Genomic DNA, 12505 nt, shown 5'->3' on the forward strand with positions numbered 1-12505 from the left:
TATTAAAAGTCTCAGAGAACCCCAGCAACATGTATCTGTGTGTATGGGTGTGTGTGTGCATGTGCACATGTGCACACGAGTAAAACTCTTTTCCCTCCTAAACTGTAGGGTGTCCACCAAAAATGTATACACACTTTAACAGCTGTTAACTCACTCAACGTTCGCTTCTTTTCGGGTTTAACTGATTTGAAATAATGGGTGAAGCCAGACTAAGCTTTGAACAAAGAAAATTTATCCAAAATGCCACTAGGCTTTTCTTATGATATATAAAAGATAAAGTTTATGGTACAAAACTGGCAACAGTTGACGAATTGAGGGCTCACAAATACCAAACGAAATTATTTTTAATGTTTGCGATTCCATTGCTTCATATTATCAGCCTGGACCAGAACGATTATCAGTTTGAAAACAGACACTGACCAAAAAAAAAAAAAAAATTATTCATTTCTAGGTTCTTTTAAATTTTGAAAATGAACTGTATGTTAGTTAGTGACTTTATAATCATTTTTTTTTGGAACATCCTGTATTTCAGTATTTTGTGGGTCATTTTCCCTGTGTGGTAGGCAAAACTAATTTTTTTCTTTCATGCATTTTTCAAATATCTGGTGACCTTGCCTTTCCACTCATAGTTTAAAATGAGAAGAGAGGGACACTGATAGAGACCTACAGGTTTGCAGGTGGGTAAGTTTACATTAAGATAAGTAAGTGGGTACCACATACACCGGGAGTCTTCTAAAAAGCAGAATTCGAGGCTTTACTCTGAAGTGCAACGCTAAGCACCCTAAATCTTCCAAGTCCCCCCTGACACACCCTGCTCCAGTTCTTTAGAAGAGAATCCTCTAGTATTTTGCCTGATGTAAATGCCTGGTTGTACATACAGTTGCCATTCATAGAATTTAACCCCTTGCTGACTGGCTATTTCGAGCCAGAATTCACCCATGTGGCTGGCTACTTTTCCACACTTGAATACTGGTCACTGGTCAGCACGGTGTTTAAAATTACTTAAATTAATTTAAGTGCAAATACGAATTAACTTGTGACTGGTCAGCAACATTTGGACAAGGAAACACATGAATACTCGTGACGGGTCAGCAAGTTGGTTTAATATAACATCCTTGGATTTAGACTCTTTCCTCTCCCAGTCTCCACCTTACTGTCTTAGAGTCTGAGTACTTTAGAACTGATATATGTCATCATGTTACATCTATAAATATACAACATCCTCAGATTTGGTTTGCAGGGTACTCGGTGACAATGAAAATAATACATACTGGAAAAAATTAAACGGAAGGGTCCTAAAACTGCAAAAGATTGACTGAAGTGAGTACATTAGTATCAAAGAAACTATCCTTTAAAATTAAATTATCAGTAAACACTGCCATCTCTAGTGACTGAACTTTACAACTGAGTGACTAAGTTAGCACAATTGTATATTGCTCATGTTTTCTGCAGATGCAAATTGTTTGACTTCTAGGAATCCAGGCTACCTTTCACTAATCCAGCCTAGGCCTCCAGGCTTTACTTTTTCATGTCCTCTCACGTGGGAGCCACAATTCTTCCTCAAGGCCTCTTAAACCCATGCTTCCTGTCTTCTCATCACATTACAGGGACCGTAGAACACCTCTCAGTAGAAGAAACTTTACCTAACTGCATTATTTCAAACAGTTCTTGAATTCCCTTAAAATCTATTGGTAAGTTTTCCATCCAGAGTCCAAGAAGATTACAAGTGCTGCAAAATGCTTTTGGTTTGATGGGGTGTGACGGCACATGTCAAAGTCAATTGCCATCAAATCTAATTGATTACTTTATTGAGAAGTTGGACATGTTGAGTTCAGCTTAATTGAGATTGCTCATTACAAGTGATCTTCCCTGAATGGAAGTATAAAGTGAATGCCACTTTAAGTACAGGAGGAAAACGCTTCAGCAATAACGTAAAAATAGCATCTGATGAGCAGATAAGAATCCTATGAAAGGCACACTATTATCAGCAAGCACAACTGCTCCTACTGTAGCAGCTCTGTAGCGCAAGCTGGGCAAAGGAAGCCAAAGCAATCATAAGCATTTTTATAGCAAGGCTGTTCATGCTTTTATAGTATTCATTGTGTCAGCACTTTAATTATAAATTCTTTTTTATAAGCTTACAGCAAAGCTGTAAACCTCCCAAAATTATTTTAGAAAACTCACTTGTGTTTAAAATGAAATAACAAGAATATTTTTAAAGTGCTGATCAGAGTTGGCCATGTATTAAACAGCAAACACATCAATTAGTCTGTGCAACTAAGGCCTTGGTAAAAGTAGATGGCCGATAAAAGCAAAATTGAGTAATTCAGAAGTGTTTAGAAATATACAGTACTTACAGGCAACAGGAAAATTAAAAATTATTAAAAAATATAAAATATTTTGCTTTAAATTTTTTAAATAATACACTAGAGTCCTCATTATTGAAGCCATCATATCCTGCACTTTTATTTTATAGCATTTACAAAAATTGTAATTAGGTAAATACTATTTGTGTGCTTTTAAAAATATATCTCCTATAAGACTGCAGGTAGAGGAAAACAAGAATCACATTGCTATCAGTTTTATTCCCAGACACATACATTGAGTTTTGCCCATAGTATGTTCTCAAGTTGAATGAAGAACAAATTTATATTGTGAAAAGCACTTCTATAGTTTAACGAATAAATTATTGATCAACAATGTACATGAATATAATCACTTTATTATAATCACTCATTTTACTCTATCATTTCAGTTTCTGAGACATATTTTCTTTTACATATAAATAAAATCATATTTATTTGATATTAGTGTATATGGATCTGTTTACTCCACTTAAATAATTTTCCTATATTTATTCTGTTATTTTTTTTTTCTTGTAAGTCTACCCGAAAGCAAATATACTTTTGAAGAGGAATTACCTACTGAATCCAGATATGGATTTAGTTATTAAGAAAAATATTCAGCCCAGGTTTTGAAAACTTTATTTTTTTTCAACTTCATTGAGATACAATTGACAACATTTTGAGATAATTAAAGTAAATAATGTGATGATTTGATATACATACACAATGTAAAAGGACTCCCCCATCTAGTTAATTAGCACACCCTTCACATCATACATTTATCTTTTTCATGTGCATGAGAACACTTAAGTTCTAGTCTTTTAGTAAATTTCAATTGTACAATATACTTACCAACTGTAGTCACTGTGTTGTACATTAGATCCTCAGACCTTACTCATATTGCAACTGAAGGCTTGTAACCTTTTACTAACCACTCCCTGTTTTATCTACCTCACCTCCCAGACCCTGGTTACAACTTTTATACTCTGTTTCTGCTTTTCTTTTTCATTTTTAAAGAAAATATAACTCAGATACATCAATAAGGTGAAAATATATAAAACACATATTCGATTCCCCAAAGGCAAGGAGAGGATGGGGCAGACTCAATATTGAAAGATGGTGACTAAGAACTTTCCCAAAGTGGTGACTTAAGAGCCACAGATTCAGGAAGCCTAAAAAGGCCAAGTTTTAAAAAGAAAAGAGAAATGTATTTCAAATCACATTATAGTGATACCCCTGAAAACCAAAGAACTAAAGTGGAGTATCTTACAGGCAGCCACAGACTCAAAGATTGATTGCCTTCAGAGGGAAAAGAGTAACACTGAGAGCTTATCAACCAATTCAGCAGAGACTAGAAGATAATGAAATGACATCTTTAGAGTGGTGAAGCAAAATAACTGTTAAATAAGAATTCTATGTCTAGTACAGATATTCATTAAGTATAAAGGTGAAATAAATATATTTTCAGACACATAGAACTGAGAAAATACATCTCTAGAAAATCTGCAGTAAAGGAAAATCTAAAGGGAATTCTACAGGAATGAGAAGAAATGAATACAAATAGCATCTTGCAAGAAGAGATAAATAGCAAGAAAAGGGAAAATATACTATCATCTAGTGGCATTTACATATATTAACAAACATAACTGAAGCATATAAATAAGAAGGTAATAAATAGGATTAGGAATTAAAGGTCCCTGAAAGAAGGTAAGGGTCCAATTAGCATTAGATTTTGATAAGTCAAGATTCACATGGTAATTTCTAGGTTAAACAAACAAAATTTTTTTAAAAGGTAGAAAATGAGTGAACAAAGGAAATTACAAGGATGAAAAATAGAAAGACTTCAGTAAAATAAATTTGAATTCAATGATATTGGTAATTACATTAAAGGTAAATGGATAAAACTAATTTAAAGCAAGGGTTGCTGTACTTTATCAAAATATCACAGTTCTGTTTACTGTTTACAAAACACTATACAGAGATAAATTTAAAAAAAGAAAGAATGCAAGAAGTTATGCCATGTAAAGATAAAATAAAAGTGATAGTCCAGCTGGTGTGGTTTAGCAGTACAGCATCAACCTATGATCCAGGAGATTGAAGTTCAATTCCCAGCCAGTGCACATGGGTTCGATTCCCAGTCAGGGCACATACCCAGGTTGCAGGCTCAATCCCCAGTAGGGGGCATGCAGGAGGCAGCCGATCTATGACTCTCTCATCATTGATGTTTCTATCTCTCTTTCTCCCCCTCCCTTCCTCTCTTTGAAATCAATAAAGACATATTTAAAAAATAATAAAAATAAATAAATAAAATAAATAAAAATGATATAACAGTATTAATAGGCAACATTAGGGCTAAAAGCATTCCTAGAGAAAGGGAGCATTTCATAGTGATGAATATTTAATTTAATAGAAATATATAACAGTTCTAATTTTGTTTGCAACATTAAAATACTATCTTACTATATATGAAGCAAAAGATTATGGAACTAAAAATAGAAACAGACAACTCTAATTCCATTTTTAAGTTTTAATAAAATTCTTTTTTAACTCTAACTGATAGAACAAGACACAAAATCACTAATAAATGATTGGAAGACCTAAGCAATATATTTAGAACACTTGACTTACTGGTGATTTTATAGTGTGTGCGGGTGTGCATGTGTTTGTGTGTTATTTTCACTGCAAACAAAAACCACAGAATATTTTTTATTTAAAACCACATAAAAAACTTCAAAATTGAATTAATAGATAGTGTATTGTCTCACCACAATGCAACTGAGCTAGAAACAAGCTAAAGTGTTAACTAGGAAAAAGTAAGATATTTGAAAATCAAGATATATACATCAGTCCACAGATAAAGAAAATGTGAGATATATATATATATGCATTTATTTATATTACTCAGCTATCAAAAAGAAGGAAATCCTGCCACTTGTGACAACATGGGTGAATTTGGATGGCATGATACTGAGTAAAATAACAAGTCTACGAGAAATCTCTAATTTAACCCCGAAGCTTAAATTTCGCATCTCTCTATTTCATACACAAGCCTGCACATCCAGTCTTCCTCATCCCAGTCTTTGCAAGTCCACCCTTCCAGTTGCTCAGTTAAAAAACTGAGATATTTTCAATGCCTTTCTTTATTTAATATATCAGGAAAACCTATCAGTTCTATTTTAAAAATATACCCATAGCATGACCAATTTCTCCCATGCCCATGGCTACTTTTCTGGCAGAAGCTATTTTTGTCTCTCATCTATATTATATTAGCCCCCTGGGTAACCTTCCTGTTTTCACTCTAGCCCAGGCCCCTTTGGTTGGACAACATTACAATACACTCCTTCATGTTCTCCGTTAGATTCTTTCCTTCCAAAGGTTGAAGAGCATCAGAACTTTGTCTTCATACCTCTTCATTTCCTATTAAAACTCACTCTTTAGTGACCTCATGTGCTTCATGGGTTTAAATATATCTATTCATGAAAGACCAGCCTGAGCGTATCCCCTGCACTCCAAGCGTTTATCCAACTAGCAATGCCATCTTCACTTAGATGTTTATTAGGCATTTCAGACTTTTCACGCCCAAAGCAAAAGGTCAGCTTATCTCCTCCCGAGTGTTCTGCATCTCAGTAAATGACTCCACCATTCACGTATTTGCTCAGGTTCATAATTCTCATTTTTCTTTTGTTCTTTTGACCTCACATCCATTGCACTATCAAATCCTCTTGGTTCTATCTTCCAAATATCTATCTTCCATTTAACCATTTCTCTCCACTTCTGCTGCTGTCATCCTCGTTCGAGCCATATATTCTGTCTCCTGTACTCCTGAATAGCCTCCTAATTGATCTCCGTGCTCTCCATCTTGACCCCTACATTCCACCCTGCATATAGCAGCTAGAGTAAATTTATTTAACACGTCAGAAAATGTCACTTCCCTGACCTAATGTGTCCCAATGAGAAATCTAAGGTGTTAACAGGCCCTTTTTAATAGATTACACTTAATCTGGCCTTAATATTTATTTTTAGAGTTGTACATCTTCTTAATTTTCTATCATAATCATATAATCATTTAGTGCCTCTAAAAAAGATAAATGATCTATAAAGTGGTTTAGTAAGAACAGCTAACAGTTATAAAAAGCTAAGAACATTTAGAGGAGATAAAAGAAATGAAAAACAGTTTGTTCCACTGCAAAACATGAATATTTTATTTCATTTCTAGAAGAGTGAAATTAATAAGATTGTACAGAAATAAAGTGTCAGGCAAATACCTATTATCTTTTATTGTATATGAATGTAATTGTCGTTACATAGTTTACTTCATAATATCCATAAACTTATTAAATTGTTTGTATTTATATTCCTAACATTAAAAAGATGGAAGGCATATCTAGGGATATCACTACTGGGATTGACCACATTGATAACCTACATTGAAAATAAAAACTACATTATCATATCATTAAAATGATCAGGTATAAGTTAAAATTAAGTCAAATAATTAATATTTTGGCTTTTTTAGTTTTTTTTTAAATAAATAGAAATTATGGATACAATTGTGAGATGATACGGGCTGCATGACCTTATAAATTTACCATAGACTCATAGACTATTAAACATTTAAAGAAATGTAAAGCCCATCTGGGACAATTCCTTCCATGTCATACTGAGAAAACAGACCAAGAGAGCAGACGTCACTTTTCTGAAGTTGTACGTCCAGGAATGAGTAAAACAAGTTGAAGTGAGTACCCTAAACCTCATTCTCTTTTTTTAATGCCTGAATAATCCATGATGCTAAGTTTCCTTAAATTGTTATTGTCACCCACACTTTGACCACATCTTCCTTACATAAAGAGAAATTCTGAACTCGCATTCTAACCCAAGGAAGCCACAAATTGTGAGCACAAGAAGCTGGACGTCAGCTGTCACTGCAGGGATGAGGGAGTGTCACTGATGACACCTCCTTCCTTCAGCTGACTTCCCATTCCACCCACAGACTGGTAGTTGCCAAAAGCAGGGCGTTGTCTCAACTGTGTCACTATTGTTAGAAGTTATAAAAGGGGGTGAAAAGGAAACAGGAAATGGAGGCGAGTACAAGGCAGGTCATCCATTTATTTTCCAGCCGGAACTGCATATTCTGTAGTCTCCAAGTAGAAAGCCATCCTGAAGAACATTTAATGTGGTTCCACTGAGTGCATATGAATCTCTACAGCATACATTCTGCCCTCCTCACTCATGGAGTGGAGTCCCAACCGCAGATCGAAAACTGTATGGGAATTTATTTTCTCAAGTCTGTGTACAAGGGGACCCACGCAGTTCAAACCCATGTTGTTGAAGGGTCACCTGTACCTGAAACATCTTCATTTTAGTATCAAATATCTCTGTTTATATTTTCAACTCAGTATTATCAAAATCTGTGTTTCTCAACACAATAAAATCTGCAGTACCATCAGATGTGTTGATGAGAGGTATTTCTTAAAGGAACCCTTCTTTTAAGCTGTTGACTCCCTTTATGGAAGTTCTGTTGTTTTCTCAGTCTTACCATGTTGTCAGACAATAAAATTTATATGAAATAATCTCATTTCCTGGTCAACAGTGATTATAAGATACATCCTCATTCAGATATTAAAATATTATTAAATGCATCTTGAAATTATTGAAGTAGAGTATATACGAGCATGTTTGTTAGTTCCTGTCATCCTTGCTAGACTGTAAAAAGCAGTGACTTTGCCTTATGCACTGTTATATCCCCAGCCTACCACAGGGTCTGGTACCTAGTAGGTGCTGACTATATATTTATCAAATCACTGAATGAATACATACATGTATACATAAAATTAGTGAACAATACATACTAAATAATAACATTTTCTGGTTTGTTATCTATGTAAACTTTAAAATTTACCTATTATAGTAAATTGTGTTTTCAAGATGAAGAAGTTTATGACTAAAAACCATCATTACCTTACAGTTTTCTAGGATAACTATTTTATTTGGTACATTATTTACTATTTAACATCCCTATAACTATCAGTTTTATGGAAAATAGATGCTCTGGCTCAGGAAATCTTTAAAAGTTCTTTCAAGCAATCCATTTTAACTTATGTTAATTTCTAGCCCAGGTATATTAGTCAATTTGCACAAACTAAGTGCTTATACAGGATATTATCCCATTTAAAAGTTTTCAGGTTTTAGTGTAGTATATCAAGAGAACTTCTACTTAAAAGTATACTCCATTTTGTTTTCATACAATGCCAACTCAACTCACTCAGTATTTTCACCTCTATAAGCCAGATATTTTTATTGTTTATACTCTGAACACCCTATCAAAAAATAGAAACTCTCTCTGTGGCACATACTTTCCAGGAACTGTGCCCATTTTGCAGAGAAATGATGACTGTCTATGTAGTCAGGAAACAAAGGCCAGTTCCCAACAAATGGTGCCTATAAAAGGGCTTTCCTATGTAGAGTGACCACAATTAATAAGTTTTCCAGTTCCATAAAGCTCAAGATAAGTATGACTAAAATGAACAGGCTCCCCTGGAAAAGACAAGTAAGAAGTATATTGCTTGAGTGGAACGCTAATATATTAATGAAATTGATGACATTAGTGATTTATTTCGTTGACAGAATTTAGAATGAGATTCATTTATCATCATCCTGTAGTCATCCATCAGTAGTATATTGCCCTAAGCATTTAGCCTCCTGTTAGCAATTTAAGTTTTCTTTGTAGTAATTATATAGAAGAAAGAATACTTTATGTTTGTGTTCTTTCACAAACAAAATAAAAACAAAATTAATATTTTATATAAAATAATTTTTATATTCTTCAAACAATAGTTCTATCACTCTGTTTTACATATGTTATGTTATTCTATCTTCTCTTTCCCCAAAATTATCTAGTTTGAAAAGACAATTTTAACTCCACAGTAATGCTCTTATTTTCAAAAGGAAGCATGATAATCCAGCCCCTGGTACAAGTGGATGGATTTTATATAATGTGCATTTGATATATAAGATGCCCAAGACTTAACCAGATAATATCAATAAATCCCCAACATGCACACATATTCACACACTCTCACACACACACACACACGCATCTCAGAGATATTAGGTAAATATAACCATAGATTAACTTGGAAACTTTTTCTGCTTCTTCAAAGTTAAAGCCCCTAAAAGACCCATTTAAGTTGGAAAGGTTCAATGAGACCATCTCACAACAGAAATATTAGAACTTAAAAATCATAAGAAAGCAGCCTATGGACAACTGGCCATATTTTGTTAGATTTAGATCAAGTCCTGAAAACATGACACCTGAAGACTCTACTTTGTAGATTAAATTTAGTCCTGTTGTCCTTCTGTTTAATTTTTCAAGCTAAGACTAAAGGCAACAGCTTCCTCTTTACCCCTCAAGGAAGTTTTCCTAAGAAAATTCCTGAGTTGTCTATGAATGAGTTATTTTTTCTAAACCCCTTTTCCATCTGCTAGTAAATAATGGATAATAAATACAAGATAATGTATTGTACCAGACATTTTTTCAGTGTTTTTCTTAAACTTATCCATAACAAGCTATTATACTGCATTGAAATGAATGTAATTAAATTATTTTAAAATGGAAAGGAGCAGAAATATGGATACAGATAATATACTGTGGTGTCCCACAATAAAGAGCTAAAATGGCTGGCTTTATAGGTTTGGGAACAAACAGAAAATCCAGAAGTTGTCAAGAAATCTTCACACAAGGGATGAATTTTGAGCTAGATTTTTTTAAATGAGTAGGAGAGTACCAGACCCCCAAAAAATGTTGCGTTGAGGATATTCTAGCCATGTAGAATAAAAGGTGAAAAGTCCTGAGGAACAGCGAAAAGTTCAACGGGTAGACAATATAGAATGCATGAGGGAGGTGCATGACTAGATGGGTGTGTGAATGGGGAGCACATGAATGGGTGAGTAAGGAATATAGGGTACACGATGAAGGAGAGTATGTGGATGGATTGGGAGAGAATGCAGGGTTCATGGAGGCAAACATGTTGAGCGAAGATGGGGCAAAAGCATGAAGACCATGTGGAGGCTACTATGGAGTTTTGATTTTATCCTTCTAGGCAATGGAAGAGCCACCATAATGGAAAGAAATAATCAAAAGTGAAAATCATGGAAAGTTCCTCCTGATAGCTATATAAAAAGATGGCCAGGAAACCAGAGATGGTTTAGGCCATTAAAATAGTCCAAGCAAAACTTTTAGACTTTCCACAAGCTTCAAAATTCAAAAAGACAAATCCTTAATTATAGAACTTTAAGCATTATGACTTGAAAAGGCATTGTGTGACTAAGATTTTTATCCAGCTCATTTAGATCACAATTTCTAAACTTATTGCTCGATAGTGTGTTAACAGAAAAAGACAGTGGTAAGGTCAAAACACTCCTACTCACCAGAAGCACGTAAGCTTCTCACTTCAGGCGTTTGACACCAGAATTGTGAACATATATTTCAACGAGGCCAACATATTTGTAAAATATGCACTTTTTAAGGCATTATGCAAGATGCTAAGGCATTATGTTAGGTGTAGAGGCAGGGGGGAAATGGAATGAGGGCCATGAAATAAAGATGAGAAAAAAAGAGACCCGCTGGAAGACATGAATTAACCTTTGCGGCTTCATTTTTAGTTTCTCCATAGCTGCATTTCTTTTCTTACCATTTTAAAACACATTAGTACAGTTTCGAAGGAGAAAGAACTTTCGAACCTCAGCACCCATAATCCTAGTGACAAAAGGCATCCATGAGATGAGAATGAAGTGAATCAGAAAACATTTTTGTGCTCATCTACTTGACCTGAATGCTTTATGCCTTACTGGCTGATTAAATCAGTTCCTGGTGCTACTGGAGTTTGAAATAATAACTGAGAAAATTAGAATGAGTCTTAAATTTACTGATAATTTTGGCAAATGTTGAAATCTGGTCCATGTGCAGCTTAGCCCAATATGCTTCAGTGGTTTTTAATGTACAATGTACTTTTAAGATTTTTTCCCCCAGATATAAATTGTCTGCTACCTTCAGCGAAATTATACCCTCAGTCAAAGATCAGATTAAATGGAATAAGCGCAATGCTTATAAATTTGGATTTAAAAAAAAACACAGCTGAAAGGATGCTTAAAATGTATCTTTAAACCTAAGTGCAAAAATTTCCATACATACCTTGAAGTATGTATTGGGGTATTAAATGTGCTCAGTAAGCTAAGCCATGTGTTAGATAATTAATAAACATTTAACAGCATTGATTTTTACAGTCTGTTTTATTAAACTTCTTATCAGTATTGAGCAGATGGGTCATAACTATGAAAAATTATATTTTAAACATGATTACTATATGTAGATTATATTTGAAAAATACTGTTCAGTGAAGCATTTACAAATGTAATTTAATGCACAGAGCAAGACCCCAAAGTTAAAGTATTTTTCCTGCATTAAATACAAAGGTACTTAACTAATGTAAGCAGAACATTATGGAGTTGTTTTAAAATAAGTTTAAATGAAAAAACAATCTCCTATGTGAAAGAATGAAGTAGTATGTACAGCACCAATCAGGAGTAAACAATTTGATTGGCTTTGTTTTTACTTAGTATATAATAAAACCATGCTCATTACCCTTTAAAGTCATCCTTAATATTTATTAAGAATTATGTTTGAAATTTTATTACTACTGTAATAATTTGTATAACTAACATAATAATATTTATGAATAATAGCGACTGTTCAATAAGTTTTCAATTTTAGTAAACACACACACACATGCTTGCGCATCAAACAGTAATTGAACCCTGTCACAGTACTGAAAAAAATGTGAAAATATATAATGTATTTGAAAATTCCTCTAAACGAGTTCATTTGTTAATAATATTTACATATTTTGGCTATTGGTTTATTATTACACAGAAATATATTTAAGAAAGAAATAATGTAAAGCACAGGTAATGTTTTTTAGGTAGTACATGAAGACCAAAACAAGTGACAATTGAATCTAACAATTTCCAAGAGAGGTAAGCAGCCTTCAGGATGGTCCTCGATTATCTGTACCTCCTGGTGTTCAAACCTCTGTGTTGTCTCACCACAGTGTACCGGAGTTAGTCAATATGACCAACAGCATGTGACAGGAGTGATAGTATGC

This window comes from Miniopterus natalensis, chromosome 10, assembly GCF_054644295.1.
Source record: "Miniopterus natalensis isolate mMinNat1 chromosome 10, mMinNat1.hap1, whole genome shotgun sequence".
In the NCBI taxonomy this organism is placed as follows: Eukaryota; Metazoa; Chordata; class Mammalia; order Chiroptera; family Miniopteridae; genus Miniopterus; species Miniopterus natalensis.